Raw genomic sequence first — 16,589 nt, 5'->3', positions numbered from 1 at the left:
TTTTTTCCCCCTCTCTGCTTGTTTTTCCTCTTTTTGACTTTTTCGGTGTTTATCGTGGTGGGCTGCAGGTAGCAGACAAGTTGGCCAACTTCATTGTAAGTGGCCAAGAGGTGGCAGGGGCGAAGAATCAAGAACTTCATTCCATGGTGAAGATGGCTTTCCGCTATGCGAGCAAAGAGAATAAGGAGAAAAGGCGCCTAGAGGCGGAGTTGGCGACGGTGAAGGAGCAAGCCACCTCGGTCCATGAGTTAGTTGGTAAGCTGACTGCCTAGGTGGCAGGCTAGAGAAGTCACTGAGTCAGCTTCAGGCAAAGAGTGTGGAACTTAGGGGCCGTCGAGATGTAGATGCCTAGCAACTCAAACTGTTGGAGAGGGAGTGCTCATCCCTTTCAATGGCCTTGAATGGTCAAGAGGACTTGTTATCAATTTCTCAGGCCAAGGCTAATCAGGAGAAGAAGATGAGGGTTTAGAGGGTATTGAAAGAGTTAGAGGAGGCTCAATGAAGGATTGCCGCCCAGGACGTGGTTAGCAAGGACCTGCAAAGTGACCTATCCCAGGTGTAGGATGTTGTTTCTTGCCTAAGTGGCTAGTTGGGAAAGGCTTTTTCCATTTGCTATGATACTTGGGTGTATGAGTACATCAAAGGCCTTAAGAAGATGCAAGATTATGTCATTTTGAACCCTCAAGTGAGCTCACAAACACTTGAGGCACTTTTGAGAGCCATCAATCTATGCCAGCTCAAGCCCCATCCTATTTCTCTTGAACATGGTGGCAAAGAACTAGGTCAAGAGATGATTCCTGATGCCTTCCTTCCTAAAGACGAAGCCCTTGTAGCCAATCCTAAGGGTGTCGAGCTAGCCGATCCTGTAGGAGTTGAGTCGGGGCTACCCCTAATGTTCCTAAGGCAAGCCCCACCGAGCCTGCAGTCGACCCTGACACTCCTAAGGTGGGCTTTATCGAGTTTGAGGAGGATCTCGATGCCCCCCGTTCCTGATTTTGCATTTCTATTACTATCATCTTGATGTAATACAGTTTTTTTTGTTTCAGTCTTCTCCTTTGTACAACTTTTAATTATTAATAAACTAGTATATTTCTTTGTTTCTTTGACGTGTTCTCTCTCCTCTTTTTTGTAGTTGTTTCATTGCTTTTCTCCTCTTCTTCCTTTCCTTTCATGGAGAGACCACTGATGACCAAATGGAAATACCGCGTTCGACATGAATAGTGTGACCAAGGGGACGGAGATGCACCGTTATGTTCTCCTACCCCAGGATAATCTCCGAGTGGACTGCGAGGGGGTGCTTTTTCACCCACTCCTTGACAATGGCTATACGGCACAACTCCTTGGGAGTGGCTATCGGCCGCACAACCTTGTCACTAGGAATGACACCCCATTGGACCCAGAAGGGGAACTCCCACTCAAACACAAAGAAGAATTTGCTGGTCTAATCATTAATTTTGCAATATCGTGAAGCTATAAATATCCCCGGCACCCCTTTAGATATTATGGGTAAGGACGAATTAACAATAGGTCAAGTCGGCGTGCTCTGAGTCAGACTTCAATAGCACATGTCGCCATAGGATATAGTAGCATATCAGAATAAGCCAAGCATTCAGGTGAAGTTAGGAGGGATCCAACTTGAGATAGTCCAAAACTTCGAGGACAAGGCGAGGGGAAGGCAACCTTAGCCCACAAGAGAACATGTTGCAAAGAGGGCAAGAAGCGATGCAAAACCATTGGCATTGACGACCCCCTCCCATGGCCAAGAATCTCAAGGAATACTATGACAGGGATGCGGTACGTAGAAATCAGTGATTCCAAAAATTCACAGGAAGCTTCCGAGCTCCAATGGCAACTGGTGTAGCTCAGCTCTGAAGTATAAGCCTTGGGCAAGTCTTGTGCATCGGAGACCATGAGCTCATTGGACGTCTTAGCAGCTTTTGGAAGTAAGAACAAAAAAGGAGACAAGGAAAAGAATAAGGATGCAAGGAGAGGGAAAATTTTTGCATGGCCACCTGCATATATGCAAAACAATTAATCTCATAAATTTCATGTAATAATTTAGAGATTAAGATTATAAAATTAGGCTATTATCAATTGAGTTAGAATTGATTTATCGATGCCTAACTCATTCAATTACTAGTAAGAAAAGTGTGATTAACTCGAATTCAAGTGCAAAATAATTGCAATATTATAGCTCAATCAATTCCCTCAGGGGAGCATTCCCTTATGGGAGCTTTTCCGTACAAGGTGCGTGGCCTCGTGGGAGTTCGTCATTCCCTTAGGGAAGCATTCCCTTGCCGGAGCTTTCCCACGCTAGGTGGTTCCTCAGAGGAGGTACATCATTCCCTCATGGGAGCCTTCATTCATTCCCTCAAGAGAGCTTTCCTGCACAAGGTGGCTTCTTAGGGGAGCCTTCGTCATTCCCTTAGGGGAGCATTCTCTCACGCACAAGGTGTGTCCTCAGGGGAGCCTTTGTTCATTCCTTTAAGGGAGCTTTCCCACGCTAGGTGGTTCCTCGGGGGAGGTTCGTCATTCCCCCGGGGGAGCATTCCCTCGTGGGAGCATTCCCGCGCAAGGTGTATTCGCGGGGGAGCCTTCGTTCATTCCCTCAGGAGAGCTTTCCATGAGAGGTGGTTCCTTGGGCGAGGTTCATCATTCCCTCAGGGGAGCATTCTCTCTTGGGAGCTTTCCCACTCGAGGTGCATCCTCGGGAGAGCCTTTGTTCATTCCCTCAGTGGAGTTTTCCCACGCGAGGTGGTTCCTCGGGGGAGGTTCGTCATTCCCTCAGGGAAGCATTCCCTCGGGGGAGCATTCCCACGCGGGGTGTATCCTTGGGGGAGCCTTCGTTCATTTGCTCAGGAGAGCTTTCCCATATGACATGCATCCTCAGGGAGCCTTCGTTCATTCCCTCAGGGGAGCTTTCCCATGTGAGGTGGTTCCTTGAGGAAGGTTCGTTATTCCCTCAGGGGAGCATTCCCACACAAGGTGTATTGTTACGCCTAAACTTTGACTCAAACTAATGAACAAAAAATTTAGTACAGTTTTACCTACAAGTATACAGGTGTTGTAGTACCTCATAGGGTTGAATCCATAGGGATTGACTTAAGTGATAAATAAAATAAACTCAAATAATGAAAAGAAATTACTAAAAAAATGTGCGATCGAATATAAAATAAAATTACTGAGATGATGATTTTTGAAATAACTGAATAAAACTAAAATGATAAAATGAATTGATATGGAGAAAGACTAAGGTTTTGAGGATCCGTCTAATAATTTATGATATTGTTTTTGATCAATTTATTTCAATTAAACTAAAAAAATGATTCCGTTTAATTGGAAGATTTAGCATTTAAGATCAAGAAAAATAGTCGCTAATGATTAAGCATGAACGATTGATAATTAAAGCATTCACAAATCTATTTGAATATCACAGGGATTCCTCAAGCATTCACTGTATTCAAAAATCACAATAAATCAAGATAAATATATAGATAATCAAAATATCCAATAATAAAATCCTTCAATCGATCAAGCTCACAAAATAAATTTTACGTGGATCCGAAAATAATATTTAAACTATTAAACTTCACCTCTAACCTTAGTATGAAAATTTAGCCAAATATATTCATTACAAGTGCTATAGAAATCACATAAATATTCTTCATTAGAAAACTAAAATAAAACACAAGAAATACTAAGCAACAATTTAGAAACAATAAAATTTGGAACTCAATCGACGTCAAGAGAATAAAATCCACGCCATCGTTGAACTGCAGAAAATAGAAATGAAGCCAGCAGGGCTGGGCAAAAACTCCCCTTCACCAACACTTCCTCAAATGTTCCTCACGTACCTACTGAATGAATAAACTCCCTCTTCCCTCAATAAATCACCACCCACCTCACCTGACTTACTTTCTTTTCCTCTTCAATAACCGAGTTACCTCCAATTTCCCCCTCTCTACCGTCCCTCAGAAAAAGAAAATAAAATCAAGCTGTTCTCCACCTCCAGAAAATTCAAGAACCAGCATGACACCTCTCCTGCATCGACTTTACTGCTTTTTTCTTCTTCTTCCAGCGTCCTGACCACGTTTTCACGTTTCAGCCAGCCCCACACGTCTTCACTCAACCCCCACAATCAAACCGACTGACAAACCTCAACTCCACTGACCGACTCTGTTTCAACCGACCAACACTCCTCTTCTCAGCTCCCTCTCTCCTTTCTTTTACAACCCACCTACCTACACCCCCACGTCCCTTACCGACTCAGCCAAAAAATTCTGCAAGAAAAATAAACCCATCGACTCTCCTCACTATAGCCGCTTTATATGACTTTAATGTTGTACCACTGAAAATTCTCAAGCCTCCGTGATTTTTGTTTAACCATAAAGATCACATGCGTCTTGAATAATCAAAAAAAGAAGGTAACCACCAAAAGTTAGTTATCGTTCTTCATTTTGTATCCATTTTAGTTATCCAAGTACGCTGCTTCCTTTATTCTCTTCATTCCTCTCAATTAGTATGCGTTTTTTTATCAAAAGTTCCAACTGGATCCAATTTGAATTTTATTTAAGTTGAAAGTAAGAAGAAGAAAAATAACACTCAAAAATAAATTAAAAGAAAAATAGATTATCAAAAATAGACTATATATGTGAGGAAATATTGTCCAATTAAATCATAATTATAAAATTAAGCATAAACATGATATCAATCAATTAAAAATCACAACTCTTATTTATGCTTATTAACCATTTTTTCCTCTAAAATCAATAATAGTGTCACGAAGAATTTAAAATATATTGGTTTTAAATAGCTAAAACATGCAATATTTCAGCTCAATCACACCCCCAACCAGCTTTTTGCTAATCCTTGAGCAAAATAGTGAAAATTAATTGGGATGAACGTTGCATAAAGTTCGAAATTCAAACAAAAAAAATCAAACATAATTCTCAATTCTCACAAAAAATCGATTCGTAACTACTCAACACCAGGAGTTGTATCCACAAGGAAAGTCTCAACAATTGTTCACATAGAATTGGGGCAAATGTCTTAGAACCCGGATATGTGTGTGTGGCTAAACGTCTGTGTGTTCCTCACTAATAAGCATGATTTATCATAGAAGTTTTCAACCTTAAGATTAATCATTATTGATTCTAACTACCTCAAAGCCTAAGGGACTAGCAGTTTTCACGCCAAATCTGTTTAAAGGTTGAACATTCAACCCCCAAAGTTTTGGGTAACTATTTGTAGCCCTTTATTTAGGAAAACTTACACGATTTTTTTGTTTTTTTTTTTAGGCTCGGTAGTCCTACAGTTTACTTCTCCTGTTTTAAATCGATGAATATTAATGAGGAACACTACAAGTGTAAGCATGTGCAAAATGTTCTTTCAAAACTTGTCCTTCATTCTATATAAATCATACTAATTCTCATTTTTGTGAATATCACATCCCAGTGTTTCAAGCCACTCATCAACAAAATATGATGCATTATATGTCATGTTCTATGCTTAAGGTTGAAAATAAATATTCACAAAATAATTCTGCTTAACTACTCCACAAAGGTGCTCAAATTCACAAGAATGCCAGGAGTGTGTGTTAATCATTTATGTTTCAATGCACCTCACAAATTTTTTTCTTTTTTTTGGTACTAAGAAATTTTCAACAGAAAACCCTCCCCCCAACTAAATGTGACATTGTCCTCAATGTTCAATTGAATGTTCGATGATGTATACTATACAAGCATGAATTAGAGCAAGATAAACACTGCAGAACATATATTGAGACGAAAATGATTAAACAGAGAGGAAAGAATTCACCTGAGATACTCGAGTGCACACAAGGAGTTGATTTCTGTTAAAGTTAAAAGACACAAAAATTGAAAGAAAGAAAAACAAAACAAACAAATATGGTATATATAGTGAGGAATTAGAAATTAATTCTGATAAGCAGGATCCTCCAGAGTGGTGGACTCAACCTCTGGAGTAAAATCACCCAAAAATGGTTTCAACCTTTGTCTATTAACTTTAAAAACATTACCATTTTCTAGATTTTCTATCTCAATGGCCCCAAAAGGATAAACAGTTTTTATAACACAGGGGCCGATCCATCGGAATCGAAGCTTGCCAGGAAATACATGGAGCCTTGAATTATACAACAAAACTTTTTGTGAAGGCTCAAAAGATTTTCGAAAAATATTTTTGTCATGAAAAATTGTCATTCTCACCTTGGCAATACGAGAGTTTTCATAAGCTTCATTCCTGATTTTCTTTAACTCATTAAGCTGAAACTTATGAAGAGAACAACCTTTATCCACATCAAAATTAAATTGCTTGATTGCCCAATAAGCTTTGTGCTCCAATTTCACAAGTAAGTGACATGCCTTTCCAAAAATGAGTCGATATGGGGACATACCAATTGGGGTTTTAAAAGCAGTACGATATGCCCAAAGTGCATTGATTAATCGTAAAGACCAATCTGTGCGATTTGGGTTAACCGTCTTTTCTAAAATTTTTTTGATCTCCCGATTAGATACCTCTACTTGGCCACTTGTTTATGGATGATAAGGGGTAGCAACCTTATGAGTAATACCATATTTTTGCATTAAGGCCTCGAAAGGCTTATTGTAGAAATGTTTACCCCCATCATTGATAATGGCTCGAGGTGTTCCAAACCTTGATAAAATATTTTCTTTTAGAAATCTTAGTACCACTTTGTGGTCTTTGTTTTTGCATGGAACAGTTTCAATCCATTTGGACACATAATCCACAGCTATCAAAATGTAGAGATTGCCAAAAGAAACTGGGAAGGGTCCCATGAAATCAATGCCCTAACAATCAAATATTTCAACAACTAAGATTGGATTTAATAGCATCATATTCCGGCACGTAATCCCTCCCAATTTTTGACAGCGCTCACAAGTTTTACAAAATTCATGAGTGTCCTTGAAAATGATAAGCCAGTAGAAACCACATTGTAAAATTTTAAAAGCAGTTTTCTTTCTAGAAAAATGGCCACCACATGCCCTAGAGTGACAAAAAGACATCACACTTTGAAATTCGTTATTGGGAGCACATCATCTAATTATCTGATCTGGGCAATATTTAAATAGATATGGATCATCTCAAAAGAATTTTCTTACCTCCAAAAAAATTTTTCTCTTATCTTGTTGAGTCCAAATGTGAGGAATTTCACCTGTAGCGAGAAAATTAGCAATGTCAGCGTACCAAGGCATTTGAGATATACCAAAAAGTTGGTCATCTAGAAATATGTCTCTAATAGGAACTGTCTCTATGGAATCTGAAAGAACAAGTCTAGACAGATGATCAGCAACAGCATTCTCAACTCCTTTTTTAGCTTTGATTATCAAATCAAATTCTTGCAGCAGAAGGATCCATCGAAGCAACCTGGGCTTTGCATCTTTTTTGGCTAAAAGGTACTTTAACGCATCATGATTAGTAAAGAGGACAATTTGAGATCCAATCAAATAAGAGCAAAATATGTCAAGTGCAAAAATTACTGCAAGTAGCTCTTTTTCAGTTATTGAATAATTCTTTTGACCACTATTTAAAGTTCTACTTGTATAATAAATAACACAAGGCTTTTTGTCCTTACGTTGGCCCAACATAGCTCCAACAACAAAATCACTAGTATCACACATAATCTCAAATGGTAAATTTCAATCAGGTGATCGCATAATTGGGGCTGAAATCAACATACCTTTTAGTTTTATAAAAGCTAACTCACAGTCATCAGTCTACACAAAAGAATTTTCCTTTGACAATAAATTACACAAAGGTCTAGAAATTGTGCTGAAGTCTTTAATGAACCTCCTGTAAAAACTTGTATGACATAGAAAAGATCTGATATCCCTGATGTTCTTTGGAATGAGCAATTTAGAAATTACTTCAATTTTGGCCCTATCCACTTCAAAACCTTGAGAAGAAACAATGTGACCAAGGACAATCCCTTGAGTGACCATAAAATGACACTTCTCCCAGTTTAAAATCAAATTCTTTTCTTTGCATCTAATCATCACTCTTTCCAAATGAGTCAAACATTCATCAAATGAATCACCAAAAATAGAAAAATCATCCATGAATATTTCAATGAAACACTCTACCATGTCACTTAATATGCTCATCATGCATCGTTGAAATGTAGCAGGAGCATTACAAAGTCCGAATGGCATCATTCGATATGCAAAGGTACCAAATGGACATGTAAAAGTGGTCTTTTCTTGATCTTCAGGAGTAATCTCAATTTGGTTATATCCAGAATAACCATCTAGGAAGCAATAGAATTTATAGCCCGCTACACATTCAATGATTTGATCCATGAATGGTAGGGGAAAATGATCCTTTCTGGTGACAAAATTTAGTTTTTTGTAGTCAATGCACATACGCCAACCAGTAGTAACTCTAGTTGAGATCAATTCATTATCAGCATTCTTAACTACAGTCACACCAGATTTCTTGGGTACCACCTGCGTGGGACTAACCCATTTGCTGTCAGAAATAGGGTAAATGATCCCTACATCCAGAAGTTTTAACACCTCTGTTCTGACAACCTCTTTTATGTTGGGGTTTAGTCTATGCTGTATCTCTCTAAAGGGTTTAGAATTGTCCTCTAGATAAATCCTGTGGGTACAAATCAAAGGACTGATACCTTTGATATCAGCTATGGTCTATCCTATTGCCTCTTTGTGTTCAATGCGAACACCAATTAATTTTTTCTTCTGAATTTCATCCAGTTTTGATGAGTTGACCACTGGTAATGTCTCTGCTTGGCCTAAAAATGCATATTTGAGATCAGCAGGTAGAGGTTTCAAGTCGAGTTTTGGTGTTTGCACACTTGAGGGGAGAGACACGACATCATGAGGTGGTAATTCCTCAAAACGTGTTCTCCATTTATCAGTGTCCATTATAGGAGTAGATTTTAGTAAAAAATTCACAGATGCAAGCACAGAATCATCATCAAAATTTTCACCATGAACCAAACAAGTCTCAAGAGGGTCAGAAAGAATTGACAAATCAAATTTATTTTGAACAAGAGTTTGGATCAGGTTTACTTCATGCACATCATCATCATCATCAGGTTGTTTACAAATATTGAAAATATTTAACTCCAAAGTCATGTTGCCAAATGAAATTATCATCACACCACTCATACAATTTATTAAAGCATTTGAGGTCGTAAGGAATGGCCTACCCAAAATTATAGGAATTTGAGTACAAACATCAAAGATAGGTTCTGTGTCCAAAACAATAAAATCCACTGGGAAATAAAATTTGCCTACTTGAACTAACACATCCTCAATTATCCCTCTCGGTATTTTAATTGATCGGTCAGCAAGTTGGAGTATTATCTTGGTGGGTTTAAGTTCACCAAGACCCAACTGCTCATATACCGAGTAGGGTAGGAGGTTAAAACTAGGTCCGACGTTAAGTAAAGCTTTTTCAATTTTAAAATTTCCAATCACGCGGGAAATTTTTGGACAGCCTGGGTCTTTGTATTTTGGAGGAGAATTGTTCTGGAGGATAGCGCTTACCTGCTCAGTGAGGAAAGCCTTCTTCTGTACTTTCATCGTACGCTTCACTGTGCATAAATCTTTCAAAAATTTAGCATACGAATGAATCTGTTTGATTGCATCCAACAGAGGAATGTTGGTTTTTACTTGTTTGAAAATTTCAAGAATATCAGCATTTTGAACCAACTTGTGAGAATGTTGCAACCTTTGGAGAAATAGGGCAGGTATTGGGGCTTTCATAGGCATATCTGGCTCAACCATGTCAAGTTCACCATCACTCTTGGAATTTAAAGAATTGTTGGTCTCATCAACTTTCGTTGAAATACTCTTATCAATTGTTTTTCCACTGCATAGAGTAGTGATGGACTTGGCATGTTCAAATTTTGAATCAGAAGGATTTGAATTTCTTACCTCAAATTTACCTTTGGGATTCGGCTGAGGTTGAGTGGGACACTTACCCTTTTCTTGAGTGTGCAATGCGGGGATCAAGTTGCTAATGAAACTTCTCATCTCAATAATTGCCTGCATTGTCTGAGTGTTGATATTGGCCTGTCCCTGCATAATAGTTTTTAATGTCTCCTCAAGGATTTTCTTATGTGGAGGTGCATAAGGAGTAGAAGAAGATGGCCCTTGAGGATTTTGATTTGAATTGGACTCATTGCTCTAACTAAAGTTGGGGTGATTTCTCCATCCAAGATTATATGTTTCCAAATAAGGGGAAGAAAAAGGTCTCCTATAAGAATTCATGACATTTGCTTGTTCGTGTAACACCTCTTTAAAAGCGGGAACTGTTGGACAATCCTGAGTTAGGTGTCCACTAATCTCACATATGCCACAATTCTCTTCCTCTTTTCCAATGGCCTTAGCTGAATTTACCTTCCTAAGTTCCATGGCTTTGACTTTTCTTGTCAAACTTGCTATCCTAGCATTCACATCATCATTTTCTTTAAGGACATACATACCCTCCTGAGATATGGCATTAAGTTTGGGCTTATTTGACCGATCAGAACGATCTGTGTTTTCCCCAGATTGGGCATTTTCAGCTAATTGGCCAAAATAATCCCAAGCATCATCAAGATCTTTATTTAAAAATTCACCATTACACATCATTTCTACAAACTGACGTATTTGAGATGTTAAACCTTCATAGAAAAAACTAATGGTGCGCCAAGTCTCATAGCTATGATATGGGCAAGTTAGCAATAATTCTTTAAAACGCTCTCAACACTGAAAAAATGTTTCATTTTCTTTTTGAGCAAAATTCATAATATTTTTGCGAAGAGTGTTGGTCCTATGAGTTGGAAATTTTTTTTTCAGAAATTCTCTTTGCATTTCTTGCCATGTGCCAATAGATCTTAGTCTTAAGGAATTCAACCAATTTTTAGCTTTTTCTTTCAAAGAGAATGGAAACAACTTTAATCTAACAATATCATCATTGATAGTTTGGGTTTGTAAAGTTGCACAAACCTCTTCAAATTCTTTTAGATGCAAAATAGTCGCTAATGATTGAGCGTGAACGATTGATGATTAAAACATTCACAAATCTATTTGAATATTACAGGGATTCCTCAAGCATTCACTGTATTTGGAAATCACAACGAATCAAGATAAATATATAGATAATCAAAATATCCAATAAGAAAATCATTCAATCGATCAAGCTCACAAAATAAATTTTACATGGATTCGAAAACAATATTTAAATCATTAAACTTCACCTCTAACCTTAGTATGAAAATTTAGCCAAACAGATTCATTACAAGTGCTATAGAAATCACATAAATATTCTCCATTAGAAAACTAAAATAAAACACAAGAAATACTAAGCAACAATTTAGAAACAATAAAATTTGGAACCCAATCGACGTCAAGAGAATAAAATCCACGCCATCGTTGAACTACAGAAAATAGAAATGAAGCCAGCAGGGCTGGGCAAAAACTCCCCTTCACCAACACTCCCTCAAACGTTCCTCACATACCTACTGAACGAATAAACTCCCTCTTCCCTCAATAAATCACCACCCACCTCACCTGACTTACTTTCTTTTCCTCTTCAATAACCGACTTACCTCCAATTTTCCCCCTTCTCTACCGTCCCTCAGAAAAAGAAAATAAAATCAAGTTGTTATCCACCTCCAGAAAATTCAAGAGTCAGCATGACACCTCTCCTGCATCGACTTTACTGCTTTTTTTTCTTCTTCTTCCAGCTCCTGACCACATCTTCACGTTTCAGCTAGCCCCACATGTCTTCACTCAACTTCCACAATCAAACCGACTGACAAACCTCAACTCCACTAACCGACTCTGTTTCAACCGACCGACACTCCTCTTCTCAGCTCCCTCTCTCCTTTCTTTCACAACCAACCTACCTACTCCCCCACATCCCTTACCGACTCAGCCAAAAAATTCTGCAAGAAAAATAAACCCACCGAATCTCCTCACTATAGACTTCCACGTACAACTCCCTCCAATCCAAGTCAAGCACGGCACCTCCTTCTTCCCCTCCAATCCCTCTCTACTCGCCATCCCTTTTATAGAACAAAGAATATATCATTAAATAACTGAAGGGACCTCCAACGTGAAGACTCCACCAAAAACATCCTCCAATCTTGTCCACTTTAGCTACACCAACCGACACGAGAGCTTCCAAATATTTGATTCTGCTTACCATGTTTACAACACCGAAAGGAAAGCTACACTTTTAGTATTCACCTCTTGTCAACGTAAAAGTCAAACCAAATAACAACAAGTTGCCGCCTCAAGTTGCTGAATTGCTTTTCCTTCTATCAACATAAAAGTCAAAAGTCAAGCTTAACAAACTGCCAATTACATTCACACTATCACGGAAAATTCAATCCCAGCTAGCCGCTTCTTTTTTTCTTTTCACTTTTGCCGTAGCCCCTTTATATGACTTTAATGTTGTACCATCGAAAATTCTCAAGACTCCGTGATTTTTGTTTAACCAAAGATCACATGCATCTTGAATAATCAAAAGAAGAAGGTAACCACCGAAAGTTATTTATTGTTCTTCATTTTGTATCCTTTTTAGTTATCCAAGTACACTGCTTCCTTTCTTCTCTTCATTCCTCTCAATTAGTATGTGTTTTTGATCAAAAGTTCCAACTAAATCCCATTTGAATTTTATTTAAGCTGAAAATAAGAAGAAGAAAAATAACACTCAAAAATAAATTAAAAGAAAAATAGATTATCAAGAATAGACTATATCTCAAATGGAAATATTGTCCAATTAAATCATAGTTATAAAATTAAGCATAAACATGATATCAATCAATTAAAAATCACAACTCGTATTTATGCTTATTGACCATTTTTCCCGCTAAAACCAATAATAGTGTCACAAAGAATTTAAAATACATTGATTTTAAATAGCTAAAACATGCAATATTTCAGCTCAATCATGTATCCTCGGGGGAGCCTTTGTTCATTTGCTCAGGGGAGCTTTCCCACACGAGGTGGTTCCTTAGGGGAGGTCCATCATTGCCTTAGAGGAGCCTTCGTTCATTCCCTCTAGGGAGCTTTCTCGAGCGAGGTATATCCTCGAGGGAGCCTTCATTCATTCCCTCAGGGGAGCTTTCCCGCGCGAGCTGGTTCCTCGGGGGAGGTTTGTCATTCCCTCAGGAAAGCCTTCTTTTATTCCCTTGTGGGAGCTTTCTTAGAAGTGGAGGATCGTCATCCTCTCTAGGGAGCATTCATTTGAAGGAGCTTTCCCGCGCAACGAGTATTTCCTTGGGGGAGGTTCATCCTTCCCTCAGGGAGATCTTGGTTCATTCCCTCAGGGAAGCATTCTCTCGAAGGAGCTTTCCCGCGAGAGGTGCGTGGCCTCGAGGGAGGTTTGTCATTCCCTCAGGGGAGCCTTGTTTCATTGACTAAGAATCGTAGTCATTTGTAGTTTTTGCAAGTTTCCTGAAAGAGATCTAGTATTTTAATTAATCTAGCACAAGCTCATATTTACAAAGTAAGCAGACAAAAAATAACAATAAAAATAAAAATGTGAGAAAACAGGGAGGGCCCTAGTTGTCCTTTCGTCTTGGCAAGCGCCCCTCCTCCACCCTCCTAGTTGGGATAGCTTGCATCCTGATAGGAGCTTGTCACGACTTCAAGATTGGCGCATGCTTGCGTGTCACCTCCCTCCTAGTGGACTTTAGCTCCTGCATATAGCATTCCTGCGCCAAGGTCTGCTCTTCCTAGATCCCACCAATTCCATGAACCATAGGAAACTTGATTTTTAGGTGTTAGGTGGAGGTGATAGCTTGCAGCTGGTTGAGTGTCAAGCAGCCGATGATGGTGTTCTAAGAGGAAGGAGCCTATACTATAAGAAAGTCAACTATAACTGAGGCGACGTAGGGTGGGTCACCTACCAAGACTGACAGGGCGATGGTCCCCGTCGGTTGGACTGTTTCTCCCAAAAAGCCTTTGAGTGGCATTGGGGCTAGTAGGAGCCAAGCTGTGTCTATCGCCATGAAGGTGAATGCATCCTAGAAGAAGATGTCCATTGAGCTATCGTTGTCAATGAGGATACTTCTGGTTGTGAAATTGGCGACCTAAATGGTGAAAACCAGTGAGTCGTAGTGCAGATAGAAAACCCTTTCCACGTCAATTTCCTCAAAGGAGATTACAGGGGCGGACTCGGTTCGCGGGAGCTTCCCAGGCCACTAGGAGGCTAAGTAAACTTCTCAAAGTCAGGCCTCTCTGGCATGGGCCTTTCTCCCGGACGAGGTTGCCCCTCCACTGATGAAGCCTCCCACTTTTTTCAAATCTCCCTTGCAGGGGGAACCATTTAGTACACTTGCCAAGAGGAGGGGCAGCTAGTGCTGTGTGTCCCCTCTTCTCAGGCTCTCCCACCTCCTCTGTTGGTATTCTCGGACAGGACTCCTCTCTCTAGAGAGTCCCCTCCATGGCTGCGTTGTTCGCTGGAAGGATGGATACCACAGTGGACGGTAGCTGGTTAGAGGTGATCAGCACTCCCCAGTGTTGTGAGAAGTGGTTCAATGGTGGGTGCAGTAGTGATGTTCCCCCAAGGTGTGCCGCTTCTCCTCTTGTGCAATAGTGAATGTCGAACGGTTGGACTTGTGTTGCATGCCTCTCACAGCAAGCTCCTCCTTTCTCGACTCTCAATGTTTACATTCCATCTTAGCCATAAACAACACTCGAGGCTAGACCCATCTGAACAACGCCGCCAGCTTGATCTTCTAATCTTGGTCTTCTGCGATCATTCACTTCTTGTTGAACCTAGCCAAGTAAGTCTTTAGGCTCTCATCTTCCTTCTGCTTGATGGTAAGGGGGTAAAAGGCCCTTTCAGAATGAAGCTTATATAAAGGAGCAACAGTTGGCCTTCCAACATCCACGAACTGATTGTGGGAAGTGGAGTGGTTTAAGTATCGTGAACACATGGCGTGGCTTGAAGCTAAAGAAACTACGTGACAACCATTAATGCCGAAGGGAAAGAATGACCGCCATCGAGTATCAGAACCCAATCATTAAGGGATGTGCTAGTAAAATCAAAATGTGGGGTGTTGAATGTCACATCAAACGATGAAAGGGAGCCTAGGGGTCTAACACAAGGAGGGACCAAAAGGTAAAAGGGCCATCCCACTCAAGTGGGAAGGATGTCAAGCAACAATGGTCTTGAAAGGAAAGGAAAGAGAAATTCCAATCAGACCAGCTCGATAAAAATTGGTGGGGTAACTATTAGAGAGATTTTTTTCCTCGAGCCAACGACCCAGAGTCTAAGCCCAACATCATGAGTGGCCCAGGCCGACTGAACAATCCACAAGCTTAGTTAAAGGGTTCTCAAACTTGTAGCAAAAGTCAGTCTATGGCTCGGAAGTGTGGGAAGTCCACCTGGGCACAAAGGAGTGAGGAGCATGCTACCTCGATAGAATTGAATCCTTGGTAGCCTTGAGCAGACAAGTGGGCACAGATTACGGGGAGCCCTTGATCCTCTGATGGAAGGAGAAGTAAGAGCCTAATAGCATGCATCCCCTGGCAAAATGATGTAGATGGCCATGCCGCATTAAATGCACCTTTCAAAGTGCCATGCCACATTAAATGCATACCTCAGAGAGCCACACCGCATTACATGCAACCTCCAAAGAACCACGCCCATTAAAGGAGTAAGGTGGAAGGAACTATGGAGGGAACACCTTCCCCTGACACAGAACATGGGCATCTAGTCCCAGGGATCAGGTATAAAAGGCAAGTTTTAGAATGAGAAACGCTCTCTAGACTCTTTGAATTTTCTACTTGCTTACACTCTACTCTAAGACGATACTAACATCACCATTAACAGTAACCACAACGTGAGACGAGGACCGTGGTGGTGAATGAGACAAAAAAGCCATTAATTGTTGAAAAACTCGTTAGGCATAGTCAATTATATATATATATATGTTACATTTGAAACGTACTACTTGATAGCTATTTCAGCCAATAATGTTTAGTGCATCACTGCAAATTGGGAAAATCATGAGGGGCATCATTGCAAACATGACCATGACTTTTCTTCCGGCTTCCAACATAAGGTTAGCCCACAAAGTACATAGGACGAGCACAACACATATACCCAAGCATCCAGGCCATCCCTAACCTAGCTAGCTTGTTCTGATTAGTTTTAAACGTACAGAATTTCAAGTTTTCAACATCTTCTATCTCCTCCTCACTTCCTCCTTTCTTTATGTGCTATGATGGTGGGACCTAAATTTTCTTATGTTTGTATATATATTGATAGGGATCGAGTAGCTCTTATCCCAGTCAGGTTAGTGTTGATGGAGTAAATCATTGTCTTTAAACTTTTAGATCAATAGTTAAACCTTTGACATCATCTTATATATTTTCCAGTAGTGCCATTTTTGTCTTTTAGTTTTGGATCTTTAAACTGCATTTGGATGCTAAGGTGATCTATTAAAGTTATAAACGGAAGCTTTTTATTTCACTAAAAATTACATATTATAATGAAAGAATTGACATTTAAATAGATACAGGGAGCTAAGCTATATATGGAAACATATAAACGTATAGAAAGAATTTATATATACAAATCAA

Source organism: Carya illinoinensis, chromosome 7, assembly GCF_018687715.1.
Source record: "Carya illinoinensis cultivar Pawnee chromosome 7, C.illinoinensisPawnee_v1, whole genome shotgun sequence".
Lineage (NCBI taxonomy): Eukaryota > Viridiplantae > Streptophyta > Magnoliopsida > Fagales > Juglandaceae > Carya > Carya illinoinensis.
Note: the sequence above shows the minus strand (reverse complement) of the source record.